The 25,343-nt window shown below is 36.4% G+C and overlaps 1 protein-coding gene across 1 annotated transcript in view; it reads left to right on the plus strand.

Moving 5' to 3' along the window:
• The first annotated feature begins 6,497 nt into the window (after nt 1–6,497).
• LOC150079443 (uncharacterized) overlaps nt 6,498–25,343 on the plus strand; it is a 227,911-nt gene continuing 209,065 nt past the window's right edge. The window contains exons 1-2 of the mRNA XM_090383422.1: nt 6,498–6,532; nt 8,063–8,152. The gene's annotated coding sequence lies outside the window, so the exon portion shown is untranslated. The remainder of the gene's footprint in view (nt 6,533–8,062; nt 8,153–25,343) is intronic.

A 25,343-nucleotide genomic window follows, 5' to 3' on the forward strand; every position in this document is an offset into this window, starting at 1 on the left:
AGCCAGAATATCTCCAGTGGATCGACACTGACGGAATCCATACTGGTGATCGTTGTTCAGACGGAAGGTTTCTAGGTAGTTTAAGAGTTGGCGGTTAATTGATTTCTCCATTCCTTTAGAAAGAGTAGAAGTAATTGCAATGGGACGATAATTGGATGGGAGGGATTTGTCACCCTTTTTAGGAACTGGCTGGATATGAGCAAATTTCCAAGCAGAAGGAAAAACACCTTTGGAATAAGAAAGTGAAAAAAGGCGGCAAAGAATAGGAGTAAGTTCAGGAGCACAGGTTTTGAGAACAAGTGGAGAAATACCATCAGGACCTGGAGCTTTCTTAGCATCAAGATTCATTAAAATCCTTCTGATATTCTTTTTTTTATTATTATTATTATTCTTAACCATATGGTATGAAGAAGCCTGAGGCTTATGCTGCACCAGCCAAAATAAAAAAAAAATTCCCGAGTTATCCCCCTGTGTGTGTGTGTGTGAGAGAGAGAGAGAGAGAGTAGAAAGGCATCAACAAGAAAGAGAAGAATGATGATATCCAGCTCAGGACCCTGTGTTTGCCAAGCCCATACTCACCAGATGTGAGCCCCGGGGTTATGATGGAAGACCACAGGAGGCACTGAATGGAGCGTGTTGGGAATGGCAGGAGGTGTTTTACCAAGATCATTAATACATGAGCTGGAAGAAAAATGGGATGCTAGCAGGTCAGCTTTATCCTTGGCTGAAGTGACAACAGAACCATCTGGTTTGGACAGAGGTGGGAGCAGAGATGGGCAAAAGTTGCGGCCAATAGCTTTGGCAAGAGACCAGAATGCTCGGCTACCATTAGGGCAAGAAGCAAGTTTTCTACTCTTAGCCTGTTCAAACTCTAGTTTGGACTGATTAATAACTGCTTTACAATTGTTACGAGCTTTTGTGTAGCCAGAAAATGAAACTGAAGAATTAGAAACAAACCAATTACGATATGCAACATTCTTCTCTTGAACAGCCTTAGCACATTTATTGGAAAACCAAGGTTTAGATAAAGGATGAGATTTTAAAGTGGAGTGTGGGATAAAGGATTCCATTCCTGCAACAATAATTTCACTGACACGATCTCAGCAAACATTGACATCAGAAGTTTTGAAACAGTAATCCGACCATGGAAAAGAATAAAAGAAGTCTCGCAGGTCATCCCATTTTGCATTCTTGTAATGCCAAACAACACGAGGTTGTGAATAGCTATGAGATAAAGATTCCATTGGAGAAGAGACAATCATAAAGTTGTGATCTGAAGTGCCCAAAAGGACCTCTCACTTCGACCATGTACTTAGGATTGTTTGTGGGAAAAAGATCAAGCGTATTGGCTATATGATTAGGATTGTCTGGTATTCTTGTAGGTAAATGAACAATCTGTGCTAGGTCATTAGTAATTGCAAAAGCTTCAGCATCCTGACCTGCTGGGCCGGTGTAACTAGAAAACGGAAGCCAGCTGGAGTTGTGAACATTAAAATCACCAAGGAAAATTACCTCACTGTTAGGAAAGTTGGATTGGAGAAAGTCAAGTTGCAAAGAGAGGAAGTCAAAGAGCTCCAAGTGATTAGTGGAGTTGGGAGAACGGTAGAGACAACAGATGAATCTGAGACAATGAGATAGAGAGATTTTAAGCCAGAGAAGATCAAAGAGAGGAGATTCCAAATTGCCAAGTCTCTAACAGGGAATATCAGAATGGACATATGCACAAGTACCACCTTTGAGGCAAAAGGAATCATACAGCAAATAATTTGGGCATCTAAGATGAGCAGTGGTGGAATCAACCGATAACTGAGATTCTGTCGAAAAAGTACATGGGGTTTGGCAGACTGCAAGTGGTAATGGACATCGTTGAGATTAGAATTGAGACCACGTATATTTGTGAAATGAATTAGGAAGTGCTTGGGAGGTTTAGATCTTTTCGCAGATAAGCTTGCTCTATTAGTTTGACAATTCATGGTGTATTCAATAGTAAGTGGGTGGGACATACTGTATGAAGTAATGAAATTTTTGGATATGGCGTACACGTGGTAAGAATATACCCAGATCCTTGACATAACATGGCCTCGACAATGCTCCCCGCATACACACTACTCGGACTCCCTCCAGTCACTATCTGGCAGAGTAGAGGTAGCAAGATTATACACTAGCTGATCCGGAAGCCTCCTAGAGAGTTACCAATAGGTTCGGTCCGGTGTACTAACTAGCGGCCGGCCTGCGAACACCATTTTAGAGCTGTACCCTCGAAATGTAAGGAATATTGGATCTCGCCATGACGTTCATCCTAACCTCAAAAGTCATCAATCATACTGCATGATGGAAGAGATAGGGAAGGGTTGACCGGAACTTAGCTCTAGAGACTAAACATGGATTCCACCACTTCAAGCCTCCAATAAGCAAAGTGGTGGTATTTCACCGGTTGATGAGAGTCATCTACCACCTAGTACTGCCTGGTAACATAGAGGGGTGGCGTTCCTCCATGTGGTGTGGGTGCCACACCTCGACCCCTGCTTACGTTGGTTCACACCTGGGTGGTCACCCACCACGTACTTGTGCATGGAGGTTATACCCAGGATTACTAACAGTCCCACCATCGTGAAGGTGCAAGCAGAGGATTTGGCTGTCACAGACCATCCAGACTTCACCGAAATAGGGTCCACTTGACTTGAGTGTCACCCGAATATCAGTTCCATCAGAGTTTTAGACTCCCAGCTAGCTTATGTCTGTGACAGCCTCAAGGACGAATTGCTGGAAAAAACTTCCATCTGTCATTGTGGAAGTTTATAGCTTAAATAAATTCAAGGATGAACTGGACAAACATTTAGAGAGAGTGGTTGTGTGAATTTTTTATTATTTTTTTTTTGCTGATGCTAGATAAGCTCATACGCTTTCATCACATGCCTCTATTACTACAATTAAGATCATATGTACGTATACTTGCATATACACCAAAGCTAGGAGCAGAGTAAAGTTGATGAATTTGAAGTGCTGGTCAAGTCGTCATCATGCAGATATCATAGGGATAGCAGACAGGTAATGTCACTAGGATATGCACGATGCAGAATTTGAATATAAGGTATACAGAAAGGACAGGAGGGGAGAAAAGTCATGCCCTTAGTTAAGTGTATAAAATCAAATACAGTCCATCCAATCCATATGAGTGGGCAATGCAATGTTGAGTCAGTTTGGTGAGACATAAGCACTTTGAAAACAAAAATGAGAACAGAAGTGTGTTATAGACCTAATGCTTGCAATGAATAACTGTAGAGAGAAATAGTGGGCCAGTAAACTGGAATGTCTTATAATGGGCGATTTTAACTTTCCAGATATTGACTTGTGGGGTAGTCACTTGCACACTAGCAAGACTTTTGAGGATATACTGGACAACTGTTTTCTACAGCAGCATGTTAGAGAGAGCAGTATTCTTGATCTGATTATCAGCAGTGATTCATCACACATTAAGAATCTGCAGACAAAAAAACCACTAGGTGGCAGTGATCACACCGTAGTGATGTGCAATTTTCTTAAAGAAGTAACTATCATGAAGGACAAAGGGAAGGGTTTCTGCTTTTGATTTAGTGATGGCCATAATCGATTATGGCCACCACTAAATACAGGTAAGTTGACAAACTATGGTACTGGTGTCAAAGGCTGTCCCAAATGGCAATTATGGGATTATATATTTCTTTTTCATTTAATCATCCTAACAAGGCATGCTTTTTTTTTTTTTTTTTTTTGGTAGTTGTTGGCGCATAGGCTTCTGTGGCCATAATGCACCTCCCAAGGTTTTTGCAGTACTTTGATCCAAGCCCGAGGCGGGAATCGAACCCGCGACCTTTGGGTTGCCAGGAAGGCACTTTACCCACCCGGCTAGCCCGGTTGGCCAAGGCATGCTTGTGCACAAATTTAACTGACAGTTGGATAGCAACAACTTAACACACAGCTCCTCTCCCAAAGTTCCAATGCCTGAATTAACTTGTCATATCACCCCTGAAGGGCTGAGAAAACCTGATCTAGGGCTAAATTTGGCCTAAGAACAATAAGATTTCATCTTCTGTATTGAAATGGCTGACATTTTTTAAAATATAAAAAAAAAAAAAAAAAAATCTGAAAACAGCTCTAACAAGTAAATTTTAACCTGTTAAGAAACAAATTAAGTTTTATTGAGGGATTTTCTAATTTTCAAATAAAGAACATTCTGTCTATCTGAAGAAAAACTTTTCTTGGCGGGTCCGAGTTATTGCTGAGTAAGGCAGGAGAAAAAATTTAGTTAAAAAATATCTGATGCCCACTAATGAAAGTAGGCATCAAATATTAATATTAGCTATAGGTGCAAGGAAGCCCGAGGCTTATGCTGCACCAGCCAAAAAAAAATTCCCGAGTTACCCTAAGAGAGAGTCAAAAGGGAATCGTCAAGAAAGAGAAGAATGATGATATCCAGCTCAGGACCCTGAGCATGCCAAGCCCATACTCACCAGATGTAAGCCCCTGGGGTTTATCCAAGTTCTTTACAGTGTATGTGAAATGCACAGCCATAATGCCAATGAATGATCTTTTTTGTCACTTAAAAATAATGAAAATTCAAAAAATATTATTTAAACTTATTAGTAATATAAGGGTTGCTTAATAGTTAGAATTATAATCAAGCCGGAAATTATCCTCCAGTCTAAGCACAGAAATCTAAATTCCTGTGCAAATGTTGATTTAACAATGCCAAGCTAATAGCAAAAAAACAAGTTAAGCTTTTTTAAATTAGCACAGAGGCATCTGGCACCATAATGAATGTGTATAGTGTCTATAAACTGCAACCACTCAGTGGATTCAAACCAAGACCTTCCCACTTCATTGCAAAGCTCCTAACAATCATGGTAATATCACCAACAACAAAAAAGTCAGGGCATATTCGGCGTCAAAAATACAATTGAAATTGGAATATATACACACGCGCGCACACACTTTTTTCGCGCAACTAAGCCGGCAATTATAACACAGTGGCATAATTTAATTAAAGCACACGACAATCATATCAAGCGTGGATATCTCAATATTAAATTAAGCATCCCAAAAGTTCAATAAATAACTTCAATAACTGGACATGGTAAATAATAGTTTAAGTGAGAGTTTCATAAACGTTACACTAACCTATTTATTTTAATGAAATAATAAAAGAAAGACTTATGCTTTTAAGAAAAAATGAATAAGGTCTCAAAGAAGTTCATAACATCGCTATCAGCTCGATATAATAACGACACATGGACCAGTTTACGAAATATTTATTACTACCCGTAACTGCAAGCAGCAATGTGAACAGTTTTCCTTGAACATACTTCAAAATCACCTTGTAATAATCACTACCTCAAACACTTGAAAGAAGTACGTTGTAATTCTAATTAACTCAAATTAAAATAATATTTTATCTTTGAATCAAAAAACCATGATATTTGAGTGAATTTCAATAATCTCAATGTTTCGCATATGGAAAAAGGGATAGAGCTAATATACAATGAGATTCACATTTATCTCATATTCCGATAGCGTCATGGAATAATGAACACAATTTTTAAACTATTAAAGTAATCTAAAATGGTATATAACATACACAAACCTGTATAATATCGTCTAAACCAACAGGCAGTAAATAAGTGATAACTTATAACAATTAATATACACCGGGGTATCAGTACAAGACCAGGACACGAACAAATCTGATCACTAGTGGTGAGACTTGATAAGAGTGAGGCAACTAGGTCTAACTGTTCGCGTTACAGTAAAACAGTCTCATTCTCTCACGCTAGCAAAATGTGGGCTAATAACTGATTCACAGAACAGGGTGGGGTTTCATACCCATACATCTAAGACATTACCACTTCACAAAAATCGATACAATTACAGGTACTCTTGATACGCCTACTCTCCTACCCTACTTTTCAGAGACACGCACATCGGAATCCGACTACTAAATCAGTAACATTTTAATGAAGTTAGAAACTTCTATTGCTGCACGTAAATCCAAGGGAGAAGATCTAACACACTTGAATTACGCATATTACTGCACCTTACCGTCGATATCGTTTTCGCATGCATGTTTTTGCTCTTTTAGAAATGTTTATATTTAACATATTATAGGACCAGAACGTAAACGTTTCACTGGACGGAACATTACAGGAAGAAAATCAGTATTAAAAGCGAGACAAAAAAATTACTCTATGCTTCTAGGGAATATTTTCATACGAATCTTCTCCATTAATTAATATTTTCATTGTTTCAAATCTGAAATTAAAAAGTTTAATCAAAATTAAGTGTAACACTTCTCAGCCAACTACTCCATCATACTAGTTCAATATTTCAGCACCAAGTGTTGTAAATGTTAAGTAGATTTGTGCGCATAACCATAATAAAATTTCCTAATTTGCGCAGCGGTACTGCCGCGCCACCTAACAGTAAAGAATTTATCACGACAGAGAGAGACCTCTTGTGAGACATTTTGTTTTCAGTGTATGGTGAATAACAGTGTACGGTATGTATTTTACGTGATTTTCATTTTATTAATTTTGATTACTTCAATTTATAAATCACGTATCTGGAACATCTACATAAATGTTAATTATCGGAGGATCGTTTTGAACGGATTTTAAATGCGATTTTTTTAGGAAAATAATGAAAATCATGAGTGATGCCAACCCTAACAAAGTAAAATGAAACGTTGATAACCGTAATTGAAGGCGCTTTCTTTTCGTTTTTCAGTGTGGCGATGAGGGCGCCACTAATGTGTGGAGGGGACTTCGCGGAGTGTTTTTGCCCTTTTGTGGCGGTTGTGCTTGAAGTTAATTTGTAATTTGTGTTATAAATTCGAAAAGTTAATATGACAACAGATGTATACACTTTGGTTTAATATCTGTTACATTAAACAAGTGGGAACAAAGAGCAAGCAGTGATAAGACAAAGCTGAAATTGTGCTGTCGAACTTAAAATTTTATACATTAGAATTTTGTCGTCATGGCGCGTAAACTTCGTTTGGGTTATTCTAAGCCTAACATGGCGATTATTGGTTACGTTGCTCATAATAAGCGAAAAGTCAGCTTGTCATTTATTCTACTCTTGTGTGATAAAAACTGAGTATACAAGATGTAAACCGCTTACAGATCGATATTAGTTGTCCAGAGAGCAGTGTAGTATTCGTAATAAAGAAGTGAACCTTATTCCGAAAACTTAACACATTTTTTGGCATAGAAATATAGCGTTGCATAGTTTCACTAGGTTGCAGATACATTGTTATTGGACTCCAGTAGTAATTATTTTTTCTGAAGTTGGCCATGTTTACATTTTGTGTTTGAATTAGTTGGTTAAAAGAGGTAGGGTCAAAACACTTTATCGGCCTAGACCCTGAAAATTGCTAATAAATTCGAAATATCTCAAAGTGCTGTAACTAAAGTTAGGTGCTATTTACTGTGTGCAATGTATAATCTGTTTATATTCACTTGTATGTATTATAGTTTATACTATAACTTGTTCTCTCCCCAGTTGCTTGCTTCGTTTACATTGTAATACCATATAATGGTCAGTGACCTTTCTTATATCGCGGCAGAAGCTGATGCTTTTCCTTTTGAAAATTCCGTTTTCTAATGTTTCCTGAAAAGAAGTTTTCTGGAAAACCAGAATTATCCTGATAAATTCTCATTAGAGAAATTAAGTGAATCCACATTGATGATATATATGCCAATCGGTTAAACTTTGAATTAAATGTAGCCATCATGCTACATTTAATTGGTAAAGGACCTTATTGTAGAAATTTCGTTAATATTTAAATATAGTGCCGAGGGAGGAGATTTCATAAAGTGGCATCAGCTGAACAATTGAAAAACATCAAAAAGTTAATGTATCTGTTACACTGAAGTGTTTTTTATTATAAGATGTAACTGTTTCTATTTATTAAATATTTTAATAATTAATAAAATGCAAATTGCATTTTATTAATTATGATTTTCAAAGTTTATTCTGTATTCCTCATCATTTGAAAAACTTTGTAATTTTTTTTTCTTCTCTCTAGTTCGAACCAGAGGGGCATAGTGTAATTTTCAGAAAAAAAATACACAACTGAGTATAGTGTGCAGTTGTATATTCATCCATCCACTCATCAGTAAGCATTCACATTAAAACAGTTTGAAAACTTATATGACAACACTTACATGTGTTTTATTGACTTAGGCTAAAAATTAATTTCTCCTAATCAATAGTAAATAAAAACAGAAAATGCCATAATTTTGAGGTACAACAGCAATGGGTAAAGATGCATGAGAGAATATATGATCCCATTCTTGAATTTTACAAGAATAGTGGCAAAAAAAAAAAAAAACTTCAGTTTGTTAGATGGCAGATTGATGATGTACCTTTTGACTTCCTAGAACCAAAGTTGAAATTTTAACCCCACTGAAAGAGCAGTGGTACACTAACATTGCTTTCTCATCTGTGATGTGGCTTACCCAACAATCCAGTGATTTTTAAATGTGTTATTAATAACCTAAAATCAGCCATCTTACTAAAAAAAAAATTAGTTCTGAAAGCACTCTAAAGCATTTAGGGCATAAGCCTCAAGCTATGGGGGAGTCTAGACTATGTACATTAAAACAGTTTGAAAACTTATATGACAACACTTACATGTCTTGTTTTGACTTAGGCTAAAAATTAATTTCTCCTAATCAATAGTAAATAAAAACAGAAAATTACATCATTTTGAGAGTCTAGACTAATATTCTGATTTATCCAGATAAGCTATGTATTTCTGATGTACTTGCACTATATTTATACATAGTTCTGAAAGAACTTTAATGATGCTTTTCACATAATTTTAATTGTAGTGATGGCAGTGCAGCTTGCTAATTAGTAGTTGGTATCACTGTTGCTTTAGTATTAACATGTCTGTTTATTGCATTTACAAGTATACTCACTTAAGAAATGGTACATTTTTTGACAAAGGAATGGCAATAACTACTTTAAGATCAGAACTTTTATCTTTTTGAAGGGAAAGAATGATGCTCTCAAAAAACAGATGTAAAGGTTTATGCATGTGCAGATAGTGAGTAGACTTGAAGATGTATTAGAATATTTTCCAGTGATAGTGGAGTAAGTCAGAAATTTAGTGAAGAAACTAAAATATTGGCAATTTTTAACATAAGTGGTCTGGGACATTTTCAGTAGACTGTCAAATCACATTATATAACACCATAAAATGAATCAACCCCCCCCCCCCTTTTTTATTAGTAAGATGTTATTCTTTTGTATAGTGTTGAAATCTGTGTTTTCATGACTGGCTTTGATAAAAGAAATAAATATTACTTTGTAAATAGTTTTTCCCCCCTTTTCTCAAAATACAGTGTAAATAATTTTAGCTTAACTGTAATAAATAAAAAAACTTGAGATCATTCATTAATGCTAGAATTGCCAAATTTTGATAGTTAAAATTTTCAGTTGCTCTAGGTTTTTTGAATTCTGGTCTTAGATAGCTGTTATTTTATGACTTTTAATGAAATGATTATATCAATACATAAATTATTTCATCATTATTTTAAAAGTTAGATGCTATCATTCCTAAAACTGGGATGATTTACAATATAGACAAGCAAATTGGTATATGTTTAGTTCAAGTTTTGAGTTAAATGTTACACAATTGCTTCTTCTCACTCACATTTTGACGGTAATACAATACTTCATGTAACTGCCAAGGCAACATCTTCAGATCAGTTCAATTTAACACTGTATCCAAAAAATTTCTACCCAAAAAACTACAGCAGTTATCAGAAACTCTGAAATTAATTGTAACCTTTGATTTCTAATATAAATTATAAATATCAATCTCAAGTTGAAGAATATGGCATAGATTCAGGAAGTCAAAATGGTTTTGAAACATCCTAGATGTCTAGTAACTCTTTACATAAATAAAATACTACTAAAAGCATTTAAGCAGCTAGCACACTTTAAAAACTTCGTGATTCTAAAGGGAAAAGGTCAGGTTACCTCCACTTCGGGAGGGTTTCAAGCTCCCTTGGGATTCAACTTCTACTCCAGACTGATAACACCCACCGTCTGTTTACTGAGCGAGCAACAATACAAATGCCGTTATGGCAAAGTACTTTTACCGTTAAATTTTCATCAAACTTTTGCAGGCTTTCTTTACCTTAGCTGTTAATTCTTCTGGAAAAAGTATCACAGTGTTCAAATACCGCACTGGTGAAGTAGAAGCATGTACCAACTGTGTGGTACTACACTCAGGGTAGTGGAGAATGAAAAAGATCTGGGGGTAATTGTACAGTCCGATATGAAGTTTTCTGGGCAGTGCAGACAGCCTTCCAGAACAGCTCATGGAGTCTTGTCAATGATATGCAGAAATTTTGCTAGCAGGGATAAGGATATGATTATCCCTTTGTATAATGCGTCAGGGCACACCTCCCTAAGTACTGCATACAAGTCTGGAGGCCTCATTTTAGGAAGGATATAGAGCTGCTGGAACAAGTACAGAGAAGGGCAGCAAGATTGGTGAGGGGAACAAAGGGTTGCTCTTACCAAGAAAGGAAAGTTCTGCATGTTTCAGCATCTGGGGACTGGGCACCTGTGAGGTGATCTGATTGAGGTGTACAAGGCCTTGAATGGTTTGAGCAAGCTCAATGCTAATGGGATTATTCCTCTTGCTCAGATTATGCACCTGAGGAAGCATAAATTCAAATTGAAGAAAGATAGTTGTAGAATGGATGTGTAGATGTTTGTCATTAGCCAATGGGTGTTTGATTGCTGGAACAAACTTCTGTTTGTTGTTGATAGCTTAAATTCAAGGAAGAACTGGATAGACTTTTGGAGCGAATGGATGAGGGAAGTGGATTTTTTGTTTTGGCTGATCTTGTATATGCTTGCTTTCTTGCATCATATGACTCTACTAATGCCAATGCTAATAACTTTAAAACAGTGATTGGGGTATCAGTGTAAGAGTTAGATGATTTTATTGCTATTAATGCATGTGAAGCGTATGCACTTGGAGAAATATATTACAGTAAACCCTCGCTAATCTGGTTACAGTTAATCCGGATAGAAATATGAAAAATTCTGTTCATAGTGGAATACTTTGAAAGACATGGAATTTAGGAAGGCAGACGAGTCACTCTTGACTGTGCAGAGAGATGGACCATGCATATGAGTTCTAAAGATTTGAAAAGTGAAAAAAAAGAAAACACGTTACTTTAACTATCATTAACAAGCTCAAAGTGATAGAACAACTTGAAAATTGTGTTTCTAGAAAAGAAAGTGCTGAAGAATTTGGTATTGACTAATAGACTGTGTTAGATATTAAAAAACAAAAAATTGATAAATATGAATTTTCTTTAAAATTCAATGTGGGAAGTGATAAAAGTAGTTATCAAATAGAGAGAGACATTAAAAAAGTGTTGCTAGAAGAAGCTGTATTTAAGTGGTATTCACAGCAACAATCAAGTGGCTATAGTTTTTAAATAGAGACTTTACAGTGATATTTTTTATTTATTTTCATCAGAACTACCTCTATTTTATTTATTAAATTTTCCATTTATTTGTGTTCTAAGTTTTTGTTATTCTTTGAAGACTATCTTTTGCTTCACGAATCCGGATTATCGCTTAATCTGGATGGCCTCTTACCCCAATTAATCCAGATTAGTGTGGGTTTACTGTAACTAGAATTTTTTTTTTTTTACATTTGTGGACAACAACAAATATAAAATTTAGAAATTACTAAAAGGCATGTGCAAACATAGCCAACATATTGTTGATCCTGCACCAGAACCACAAATCTGCAAAAAGATGTTTTAAGAAAAATGCATTTATTATTATTATTATTAGCCATATGGTGCAAGGAAGCCTGGGGCTTGTTTGCACCAGTCAAATTTTTTTTCTGAGTTACCCAGAGAGTGAGAGAACGAAAACACGAGTCAGAAGTAGAACACTAAGAAAGGTAAGAATGATGATATCCAGCTCAGGACCCTGGATGTACCAAGCCCGTGCTCACCAGATGTGAACTCCTGGGGTTAAAGGCCCAAGATTAAAACTTACACCATTCTGTGTAAATATCATGCAATACGATGACTTTTATATTTCTTGCCAAACAATTTAAAGATTTTTTGACTGGAAAAATCAAGTTTTTTTAACTAAATGTTTGTTTTATAAGTACCTTCCAGAGATGCTGTTTTTAATCCATATTGGTAATTTAAGATTGCCATTATGTAGGGGCTTAAAAAGCACTTTGCAGTTTTAGTGCTGTGAAGTTTGAAATTTTTGTTAGATTCATAAAGAATGGAAAAGGTGGGGAAAAAAATTTTTTGAACACTTTTGTTGGGCACAAATGAATAATTTATTAATAAAACAAGGTTAGAATAACATTTACATAAAAATAAATGAAAAATTTATGAATAACATACAAGTTGGTATAAATTAATTTTCAATATTTTCATCATATTCTGATTCTTCACTTAAATCCGGTGCTGGTAAATTATCCCCTAATTCTACTGATGCTTTTAAATAGAATTTGTGATACTTCTTTGGTGTTGTCAAATCTTGGCACATTTTCATTAAATCATTAAGATTTGCTTGAGATAGACAAAGTTCCTCCTTATAGGCTTTGGGAAAGTTAGGTTGCTCATTGCTAGGTCTTTTTAAGTTTACTGTTATAAATTCATCTTTGTAGTTTGTTTTGTAAAACATTGTGACATGCCCATCCTGTCCTTTTTTGGAATTCAAGGCAGCAGACATTTCTCCAAGGAACAGTGCCTTTAAGTTTTTTGGTGAGAAAATCATAATCAGAAAATACATGCACATCGAAGCCATAAGTGACAAGTCACTATTGTCATTGGAGGATACATAATTTTTATCGTCGTCTGAAACTTCAAAGGCATTCAAGGGGTCGCAATCTTCGTCTTCTAAATCAGATTCCATTTGAAGTGAGGAACACATTGCAAGAATTTTTTGTGTTCTTGTACTCTATTCCAAATTTTACTTTTGACTGCAAAAATGAGTTGTTACAAAGGACAACTAAACAGTAATACTGATTGGCAAACAGACAAACCCGTATATGTAACAGCATGCACAGACTGGCTTTCAACTATACATGCCAAAAATATGAAAGGGGCACTTTTGCAAATTGCCAAACTAATGAAAATGCCACATTCATGAATCTGCATGGTGAGAAGTGTTTTTTTTTTTTTTTTTCACAGATAAGTGAAAATGCATGTAACATTTTCAACCACTTGGTCTTGAAATATACATACGTGACTGGCAGGGTGTAGTTCATTAAGAAACAACCTCAAGATTGCATTTAGGTAAAAAGTGCCAAATTTGCACATTCATGGTTTTGGCATGGTGCTGATATGTACAGTGATGGACAAAAAAACTGCATCACTTGTGAATTTTGCAAATAATGTATTGTGGGTTGCAGAAATGTTTGAAATGCATTTGTTAGATGGGATATATATCTCTGTGAATGAAAAAATCCCAAAAGGTAAAATGCATAATTAATGGTAATATGAGAAATCATGCAAATGGCAATCATGACAACCAAACATACATTTTATTGCATTTACATGTACAAACTGAAATGACTAGTTAACGTAATAGTATTATGTACTATAAATCAGCAAAATAAGTCCTCAATATTTTGTTGTTCCTCCTCAAGCTGCAATTACAGCCTTGCAACGATCTGGCATGGAGGTAATCAACTTCTGGATATACGGTTTGCCAAATTTCGTGGTACCACACCCTTACAGTGCTCTCCTGCAGCTGAGTCTTACTTGTTGGCTTCTTCTGAGCAATTTTAGATGATATTATGTACCAGCAATTTTCAATAGGGTTCAAATGTGGACTGTGCTGGACCAGTCCAACACTGTAATGCCAGCATTTCTGAGGTATGACTGCACCTTAAGGGAGAAGATTGGTGTATGTTTTAAGCCTTGTAAGACAAGAAGACAAACTCATCATTAAATCTTCACTGTTAAGAAAGTTGGACTGGAGAAAGTCAAGTTGCAAAGCGAGGAAGTCAAAGAGCTCCAAGTGATTAGTGGAGTTGGGAGAATGGTAGAGACAGTAGATGAATTTGACAGAATGAGGTAGAGAGATTTTAAGGCAGAGAAGATTGAAAAGAGGAGATTCCAAATTACCAAGTCTCTGATCGAGAATATCGGAACAGACATATGCACAAGTACTACCTTTGAGGCAAAAGGAATCATACAACGAATAATTTGGCCAAGTGAGATGAGCAGTAGTTGAATCAACCGATAATTTGAGATTCTGTCAGAAAAGGTACATGGGATTTGGTAGACTGCAAGTGGAAATGGACATCGTTGTGATTAGAATTGAGACCACGTATATTTGTAAAATGAACTAGGAAGTGTTTGGGCGGTTCTTTTCGCAGATAAACTTACTCTATTAGTTTGACAATTCATGGTGTATTCAATAGTAAGAAAAAGTGGGGGAACATGCTGTATGAAGTAATGAAATTTTTGGATATGGTGTACACATGGTAAGAATATACCCAGATCCTTGACATAGTGTGGCCTCGACAATGCCTCCCGCATATACACTACTCGAACTCCCTCCAGTCACTATCCAGCAGAGTAGAGGTAGCAAGATTATACACTAGCTGATCTGGAAGCCTCCTAAAGAGTTACCAATAGGTTTGGTCCCGTGTACTAACTAGTGGCTGCCTGTGAATACTGTTTTAGAGCTGTGCCCTTGAAATGTAAGGAAGATTGGATCTCGCCATGATGTCCATCATAAAGTCATCAGTCATACTGCATGATGGAAGAGATGGGGAAGGGTTGACCGGAACTTAGCTCTGGAGACTAAACATGGGTTCCACCACTTCAAGCCTCCAATAAGCAAAGTGGTGGTATTGCACCGGTTGATGAGAGTCATCTACCACCTAATATTGCCTAATAACACAGAGGGGCGGCATTCCTCCATTTGGTGTGGGTGCTGCACCTTGACCCCTGCTTACGTTGGTTCACACCTGGGTGGTCACCCACAGTGTGCTTGTGCATGGGGTTATTCCCAGGGTTGCTAAAAGTCCCACCATCGTTAAGGTGCAAGCAGAGGATTTGGCTGTCACAGACCATCCCAATTCTGCCAGAATTGGGTCCACTTGACTTGAGTGCCACCTGAATATCAGTTCCATCGGTGTTTTAGACTCCCAGGTAGCAAGTACAACTTGTCTGGCCTATCTGAGGGAATGTCTGTGACAACCTCAAGGACCAACCAGATCAATAACTTTATTCTTTGATTTGAGAAATTTTTCGACATCATCAATCAGGTTAATAAAATGATACTTTGAATTTACTAAGCTACCTTACTGCAGTATACTTTATGAAATCAGAATACCTGGCATTATCATCTTGCAAAAGCTGTTTTGAGAAGCCTTTGCTGCAATGCCACGGCTCGTATAGAATTTACTGTTTTTGTCACAGTATCCCTAATATGCTTAAATGGAAGAACTTTAGTGTAGAGAACTTCTTGGTGTATAACACTGATATGAAATTAATACAGGAAATGATTTATCATCCTTACATGATGCAATAAATCCACTCTTGTTGCCAAGAATAGCTGGAGCTCCATCAGTTGTAATTGAGGACAACTTATTTAAGGCACATATGTCATAGAAACAAAATTCTTAAATACTTGGTAAATATCCTTTCCTCTTGTTCTTTCTTTGATTGTAGAACTGTTAACATTTTCTCTTTGGCCATGTCTTTGAAAAAACTGAGGTGTTACTGGATTGCCAACACAAATTCCCACTTCCAGCAAACTTATCATACTGTACAAACAAACACATTGTGGCAACAACTATGAATTATGAGATATTAATTTTTTATTTGGTGTTTAACAGACACCAAGCAAGCAAAAGCATCTATTTTCCTTTCAGGCAACTGACATTCCCATGTGGAATCTGAGAGGCCAGTGTGAACTGTCTAACCAGGATTGCCAACATGAATTCCTACTCCCCACTTCCAGCAATCTTATCACACTGTACAAACAAACACATTGTGGCAACCAGAGTTGCACAGTTTTTTGGGTGGCATCCGCACACACATACGTACATTCCTGACATAGCATCATGTGCCCATTGAAGAGCATTAATGCATGCGGATCCAGATGCCATACTATGAATTATGAGTTATTAATTTTTTATTTGGTGTTTAACAGACACCAAGCAAGCAAAAGCATATATTTTCCTTTCAGGCAACTGACATTCCCATGTGGAATCTGAGAGGCCAGTGTGAACTGTCTAACCTTTGTCATAGGGCTTTGGTTTCACAGGCTAAATAATGTGAACAGCTCACAAAAATAAAGCCATTCATGTTGCTTGTGCCAGATTTCACACAAGAATCTCTGTTTTGACTTGGAGGATGAGCACCCTTGAAAATATGATTAAAACTTTATTATTATTGGTTTCTCTTGTTTATTTGTGTTTTAATTTTGTAATTGAGTTTAGCAAATGAAAAATAGAAGACAATGTTGTTATCACATTCAGGTTGAAGTCTGGAAGGAAGGAACAATTATAGAATAGATATGCAGAAATTTGCCTTTTTAGCCAGTGGGTGGTGGTTAATTGCTGGAACAAACTTCCATCTGTTGTTGTGGAAGTTTATAGCTTAAATAAATTCAAGGAGGAAATGGACAAACATTTAGAGGGAATGGATGTGTGAAATTTTTTTTTTTTTTTTTTTTGGCTGATGCTGCATAAGCTCATACGCTTGCTTTCTTCCATCACTTGCCTACATTACTACTACTAACTTCTAGAAAGAATTTAAAGGGTATCCAGATTGGTGAGGGATACTAATAAATGTCCATATGGAAAATGGCTTAACAATTGCAGAATGAAAAGTTTGGCAACTAGACATCTGGGGTGACCTGGTGGAGGTATATAAGATCCTGAAGGAAATCAGTAAAATGAATGAGGGAAGTATCTTTTTACTGGCAAAAGTGAGTACAACCAGAGAGGCACAAATACAAAATTTTTGGGAATAAAGAAGGCTGGATCACATGAAATTTTCTTTCGGGCAGCATGTCATGTCGTAGACCATTGGAACAAATTGTCTGTAGTTGGTGGTCTAGTTTGGTCATGGTCAAATCGAAATTGGATAGGCATGCATGAATGATAGATTTTTTTTTTGGCAGATACAGAAAAAAGCTTACTTCGTTGCATTATTCAGCCATTATAATACTGATTAAGAGCACACCACTTTCAATTTAGTAAAAAAAAAATAATTTTTTTTATAATTAAAACAATAGACAGTGTCTCACAGACACTGCACAAGCATTTCATTTAGGGCTAGAGTAATGGAGGATTAATGTACTGTAACTCTTGGTTCCAGTGTTGCCAGATTTAGCAAAACCACAACCAAAATTTGATGCTGATGTGTCACTGTAAATTTCAAAATCACATTTTCTGCTGAGGGTGACAAAATACATTTTACACAAACTTGCATAACAGAAACACCATTGAGCCAATTTGAACATGTTAGTGATTGTTAGAACCAGGAAAAACCATGCTAAGCAGCTACTGAATCCTTTTGATTGGTTAGAGGATATTATTTGAGTTAAATTGTCTCATTTCTGTTTTCCAACACCTATGCACTTGTATACCAGGTATCTACAATTACAGTATTCCAGTTAAGAGCTGTCCAGAGTGCGATATAATAAAGGAAACCAAATTTGGCAGTATATTCATTGGAGGATGCAGAAGAGAATTTATTACCAGCTGAAAGTTGTGCAGTGAACAATTTATACATCCCAGGAAGGTGTGAGATGCTTTCCGCAGATGACAATACTGTAATGTTAGGAGTAGAGCACATCTCACCTTACCAAAAGTTGTTTGTGAAGTTCCAATACTGGAATGGAAGCAATGCAACAGCAGCAGTTTAGGATTGCAAGCATTGTGAGCACCAGCAATGAGGCCCAGTAACATCTGGTGGCATCAGAAAAATGATTGCATGGTTTGAGGAGACAGTAAGTTTTGAAATGGAGCCATTAACAATGCAAACTTCTCAACCAAGAATTGGTTGAGAAGTTTGCATTGTTAATGGCTCCCTTTCAAAATCTTTCTAGATCTTAATCTTTAATCTTTCTAGATCTTGTTGCAGTAGCATTTCCTGATTACTATCATTAACCACCTTGTCAAACTTTGTATCATCAGCAAACTTAGACATTAAGCCTGCTATACCTTTATCAGTATCTTTAATAAATATGAAAACAACAGTGAACCTAACCCTGAATCCTGGCAGACTCTACTAATAAGCGTGCAAGAAGAGCAGTACTCACTGATAACTACTCTGCCTTCTCCGACTCGCCCCATCCCTTTATCCATAGTAGTAACTTATCTGTAATATGACACTGCTCCAATTTTATAGCAGGCTTTTATGAGAAACGGTAAAAAAAAATTTCTGAAATCTAAGTATATGATGTCAAAATTATATTTTTGCATCCAGTTACTATGTCACAGTATCCAATCAGGAATTATTGCTAGACCTTGGTCGATCTAATTACACTTCACCCTTTGATCCTCCTTTGTAAATGAGGATACATCTGCACCCAGTGGCAATGGATCTTCTACACATTCCCCATGCAATGCAGAAATCTCCTTAGAGCAACTAGGTCACTGTATGTTGTGATTCATGCCTATCTTCATTATCAGTCCATTTTTTCCAAAAAGGCTATCCTTCTGGATGGTACCAAACTGTGCTATTAATGTAGCAGTCACCACCAAATATATCAAGGCATACATTAGTGACTTGCCATTCCACAGCTACAGCAGTGAGGATGCCTGGAAACAACAGTGTTTACAAGTTAGAGCCTCCACATATCACGAGATCTGTACAAGAACTACTATATAGCATTTTACCACTCGTGGTAACCTCAGTCTCATTCTTTGTGACTTCTAGCTCCGGGGGACTACCTGAAGGACAGTGTGCGCGGCACTGTCCTTCAGGTAGTCCTAAACGATAGCACTACACACCATGTTGAAAACATCATTGCCAATATGTTTTATGTTCTGTAGTTGATTATGGCATTATAATGTAAAACTCCTGGCCATGTCGCCGTGATGAGTATTATTGTCTCCAGTACATGTTCTGTACTTATCAGCAATAAAGAATTTATTTATTTATTTATTACTCAATAGTGGTTGCACTGAGATGTATGATTCTTGGATTCAGTGTTGCCACTTAGAACAGGAAATGCTGTACTGGTAATGTCACGGTGATGTGCTCAATAAGTGTAACTACATTATGTACATTGTCAACAAAGCTGTTACACAAAAATGCCATTAAAGTGGCAGTGTAACTGTACTAGCATTATTGGAGTGTGCTTCATTTTAATTGCATGCACAAATCATATAACATATTAACTGCTCACAAAACATTTCCTGCTGGTGATTTTTTTTTTTTTTTTTGTGTGTGTGTGTGTGCGCGCACGCACAATTCTTTTCCACATTCTCTGGAGAATATACTTGCCAAAATGCACTTGGTTGCATCATCTTCAAGCACACTTCCCCCCCCCCCCCTTTTTTTTTTTTTTTTTTTTTTCAAGTCTTCGACAATAGTGGAATGCCTGGTATCCTTGCTGATGTGAAGCTGGTCTGCTATCATTCAGAGGGACAAGCAACAATCGTCCATTAACAGCTGCTGAACTTTTTTGATGGTTGAGTCCATACAAGACAGTTGTGGGTGACCACTCCGCACATCGCCCTTTGCATGTTTCCACCCTTCATACAACTGTCCATGCCAGCAAAAACTGTTGGATCATGATAATGCTTCATATCCATAAGCTGCACTCACCATTGCAACCATGGGCGTCCACAGAAAATTTTCCATGGGGGGCAAAGCTTGTAGACAAATAATTACATCAATAAATTTTTATTTAATTTTTTAAATAATTATTTAATTAAACAAGTAGATTATAAAATACAGTATTGCATCAATACAAAAACACATACATAATGTATATAAATTCACAATATAAGGAAACAAGAATTAATGTATATATATATAACAGTTTTTTTTAGTTAATTATAATACCAACTAGATAAATTGGAGAATTTAGCATAAAAGTATTAGGAATGCAAACTATACTCATTTCTGTTTGCCAGATGGTAAACAGAAACAGATAGCTTCAGCTAATTATTGATGGGATATATTGAGTGGAGCTAGCCTTAACGTTCCATTCAATGTATCCATATATCTATAATTAGCTGTATTATCATTTTAATTTTACTATTTTATATTTTATTTTGTGTTTATTTATAGGGTACAACAAAGAACTCCAACTTAGGTTACCTAAACTTGGCCCTTTGAACTAATGAGTATAGTTTGCACCCCTAATACATTTATGCTAAATTCTCCAGTTTATCTAGTTGGTATTACAATTAACTAAAAAATTGTTATATACAGACAGATGTAATGTACAATCATAAATTTGATGGCATTAATCTGTTCTGTCACTCTTTCTCCTTTTCTATTTCTTATATTCTTTTACATAACTTCATATATATAAAGATAATAATAATTTCAATAATCACGTATCGTATAAGAATTGAATTCTCCATCAATCGCTTGCAAACTTATTGATGACATTTTCAATAAATTTCTTCTTTACCACTTCCTCTTCTAGTTTCTTCCTGTGCACACTAATCATACATAAACCTTATAGGCGAGTTTCTGAGATAGTGGACACATTAGCCATGTTTTCACATGTTTCAAGGTACTGAAACTTCTCTCAATGATACAGGTCATAACAGGTAATGTCATACCAATAGTTATTGCCAAATAGAAATTAATAGACACAAATACATAGTCACAATGATCCAAACCTTATGGTAAAGTTTGGGGAATATCAGTCAATGAACCAAAAACAGGAACTCTGTTTTATTGCTGCAATAGATGAAACACGTGTTCTATGGTTATCCCGCCAAGAGCCGAAACCGGCCAACCCGTAATAAAATTTTAAGGTAGACAAAGCTTCCCATTGTCGAGGGTGTAAGGTTATACATCTCAATCACTTTTACGATTATAATTTGTGTTGAATTTTTTACTCGATCCCAGGGAGGTTCAAGTGCCCTGTTTGCCCCCCCCCCCCCTCTGCGGACCCCCATGCTTGCAACTGTTTCAGTTATTTTATTGCCACTGTTTGTTCAGTCCTTGAATCCATGACTAATTTTACTGTGCCAATTTAAACACAACTTTCCAGTAGAACACCTTTGTGCACGCTAACGAAACTTGGCACAGAGCCAGTTTAGACTTGATAGTGAATAGTTTCAACAGTTGCCATTGTATGGTGCTAGTAGTTTTAAAAAAATCAGTCCTGAAACTTTTCAGACACACCTTATAGTTTGCAAGACTGCTTAACTCATAGTTTTTTTTGTTCTATGGGAATTTCTGAACCCATTTAGGAGTACATATGTAGATCTTCATTTTTTTTTTTTTTTTTTGTGTGGACTTGCAGAGTTCATACTTAGTTCCATGTTTTGAAGGTTACTTCAAAAAATGTCTCTGTTGCTGTATGAATTATCTTAAAATTTTTCTAGTACATACTGCCACCTCTTATCCCAGTTTCTAGCTAATTTTAGATTCAAATTTATAATAGATGGCAACACTGAAATATCTTTGAAAATTGGAGATCACACCTTTGACATCGATTGTCTGATTTGAGCAAGAGCCAAAATTAAAGAATCTCTGTGGAATTCAGATCCAGAATTTAATAAATCTGAATTAAGTAATACATAGATATAGAGAATATTATTGCATCAAAAAAGTAATGATGGGTTTTATTTATTAATTTTTTTCAAAATTCTAATATGATTTTTGATAGTAATTTTACTCTAATGTTGGTCAATAGAGTCAGAATAAGAACACCTTAAAATTTTGTAAGGACAATTTTATTTAAAAATTAAAATTTTTACAAATATCAAAATGCCAAAAAATCACTGCAGAAGTAACCACTTAAAAAAAATTCACTGGGGGTATCCACATGCTGCAGACTTGCTGTTGAAAGGATTACAGAGTAGACATTTCCCACAAGTATTGTTTAAGGGATCATTAGCTCTTTTATTCTTTGTATTTACATACCTGTAGAACTCCTTGCCTCCCCTTTTCTGAGCTAGTGATTTCTCTTATCTTTCTTGTTCCATACCAGCTAGTTCCTTATTCATCCACCTAACATGCCACTTCTATTGATGCATTCTTCAAACGTGGTGGAAAAATCCATCTAGTTTGAATATAATTCAGAAAGAAAGAAAGGTCTCTTTAAAAGGGAAAGAAAGGTTAGGTTGTTACAGTTCACATAATAGGTTACTTATCATGCTAGGCATTCCAAAAATGCTAGTAGTATATGAAACTAAAATAGAACCTTGTAAATTCAGCATCCTTGCAGATATAGCACATTTGAGATTTTTGAAAAATGATGGTCTTTTGGAGGGTTATGCTAATAGTGAAAGTATTTAGGGGTAATTTGTTCTGATCTCTATAATCACTACAGAATGATATCACTACATTATGCCGAAATGTTAACCCATACTGACAGTTAGTCCAGTGGGTAATGTACTTGCCTAAGAAATAAAGGTTGCAGGTTTGAATGCAGCCTCTAGTATGAGAGTTGCTATTGGCCAATATTTTTTAGTACATTGTATAAATAGTGTAATATGATTTCAGCAATTGAATTGCTTTAAAAACTCAATACATACTACTGTACTATTAAGTACTATACTGTGAACAAAAATTGTGAAATTTTAGTAAAAAAAAATGAAAAGAAATTTGCAATGTATAAAATTGAATGATTTTATACATTGCAAATATATAGTAACAGTGATATACAATTTATCTAGGAATTATGGAAAGAAATTTATGTTTGGAAATTATTAATGGAATGGTGCATAAATTTGGCAATTGCAGTGCTTTTTATATATACAGGCATACCTCGAATAACGAATAGGATGCGTTCCACGAAATTACTTCATTAAGCGAAACTTCGTTTTCAGAGGTAAAAATACTATGGCCAGAATACGGATACGTTCCTACGTAAAGAAAATGAAAAGCTTTTTTTTCGAACAAAGAAAAGTTTTATTAAATAAACAGTCAACTTACATACAAAGTGAAATCACATTTTAAAATATTAGCATTAGCATTAGTAGAGGCATATGATGCAAGAAAGCAAGCTTATTCAGCATCAGCCAAAAAAAAAAAAAAAAAAAAAAACAACCACTACTCCCATTTCACCCCTCAATTCGTTCGAAATACCTGTCCAACTGAGCCTTAAATTTGTTTAGGCTATCAACTTCAACAACAAGCGATGGAAGTCTATTCCACAAACCAACTGGCTAAAGGCGAATTTCCGCACATCTATCCGACATCCGTCCTTCCTCAATTTGAATTTATGCCCTCTCAGGTGATTATTCTGAGCAAGAGGAAGAATCCCATCGGCATTGAGCATGCTCAAGCCATTCAAAGCCTTGTACACCTCTATCAGATCACCTCGGCGATGCCTAGTCTCCAGGCTCTGTAATTTGCAAAACTTAAGCCTTTCTTCGTAAGAGCAACCCTTTGTTCCATTCACTAATCTTGTTGCCCTTCTCTGTACTCGTTCCAGCAGCTCTACATCCTTCTTGAAATGAGGCCTCCAGACCTGTATACAGTACTCAAGGTGTGGCCTGACCAATGCCTTATACAAGGGAATAATCACATCCCTGTCCCTGCTAGAAAAATTCCTGTATATCATTGACAAGACACCATGAGCTACTCTTGCAGCTCGTCTGCACTGCTCAGAGAACTTCATATCTGCCTGCACAATTACCCCCAGGTCCTTTTCATTCTCTACCACTGTCAGCGTAGTACCACAGAGTTGATACGTTGATCTTGGGTTACTGTTTCCCATATGTAGTACTTTACATTTGTCAATGTTAAACTTCATTTGCCACCTCTCAGCCCATCTGCTCAACCTTTCCAGATCCTGTTGCAGCAGCATAGTATCAGTAGTGTCCTTAACAACCCTGCCAACCTTTGTATCGTCTGCAAACTTGGACATTAAGCCTGATACACCATCATCAATATCATTTATAAATACAGAAAACAACAATGGACCCAACACTGAACCCTGAGGAACTCCACTAATAACATTAGTCCACGTTGAGCAGGGTCCATTGATTACCACTCTCTGTCTTCTGCCACTCAACCATCCCTTTATCCATAGCAGCAATTTGCCTCGAATGCCACACTTCTCCAATTTGTGCAGCAGTCTTCCATGCGCAACAGTATCAAAAGCCTTTCTAAGATCCAAATATATAATATCAAAGTTATTCCCTGCATCCAGTTCTTTTGTGACTACATCATAGTATCCAATCAAATTGGTCAGACAAGACCTGCCCTTAACAAACCCATGCTGTGTCTGAGCTATAACTGAATTCTTGTCCAGATGATCCTGCAGTGCTTCTTTAACCAGTGCCTCCATTAATTTTCCTGGAACCGAAGTTAAACTAACAGGTCTATAATTACTTGTGTCAGCCTTTGATCCTCCTTTGTGAATTGGGGTTACATTTGCACATCTCCAGTCCATGGGTACCTCCCCTGAGTCCAAAGAAGCTCTCATAATTATGGCTAGGGGTTTGCTTACTTCCTTTGCTGCCTCCTTTAATATAACTGGATAGATCCCATCCACCCCGGGTGCCTTTTTTATGTTTATCCTCAACAATTTCTCCTCCACTTTCCTCTCAGTTATTAGAAAATCATCTAGCTCACTGCCAATGTTTACTTCACCTACGACATTCCCCTTCCTGAATAACTCCTCATGTGTGAATGTAGATGCAAAATACTCGTTTAGATTGTTAGCCACCTGAGCTGGATCCTCAACTGTTGAACCATCAACATCCAGTGGACCAATCTGATTCATCCCTTTCCTTCTTGAGTTTAAATAGGTAAAGAACTCTTTTCTGTTTTTCTTTGCATCCTTTGCCAAGGATTTCTCATAATCTGCCTTTGCCTGCCTAATCTCCTTTGTGACTTGGTTACAGACCAACTTATATCTCTCATAGGCTTCCACGTCACCCATTAATTTGTATGTATCCCATGCATTTTGCTTCTCTGCCATATGTCTCATTAGTTCATCTGACAACCATTTAGGCCTGAACCTTGAACAATATTTCTTGGTTGGTATGTAAAGCCTGGTAGCTTCCAAGATTAGTTCCTTGAATGCTTCCCATTTTGAATTTGCTGTTGGTAACATCATCAGTTGGTCCCACTGTATAGAATTTAAATACTGTCTCAGACCATCATAGTCGCCTTTAC

Source organism: Mastigoproctus giganteus, chromosome 10 (assembly GCF_048544385.1).
Source record: "Mastigoproctus giganteus isolate SK-2022 chromosome 10, ASM4854438v1, whole genome shotgun sequence".
Taxonomy (NCBI): Eukaryota; Metazoa; Arthropoda; class Arachnida; order Uropygi; family Thelyphonidae; genus Mastigoproctus; species Mastigoproctus giganteus.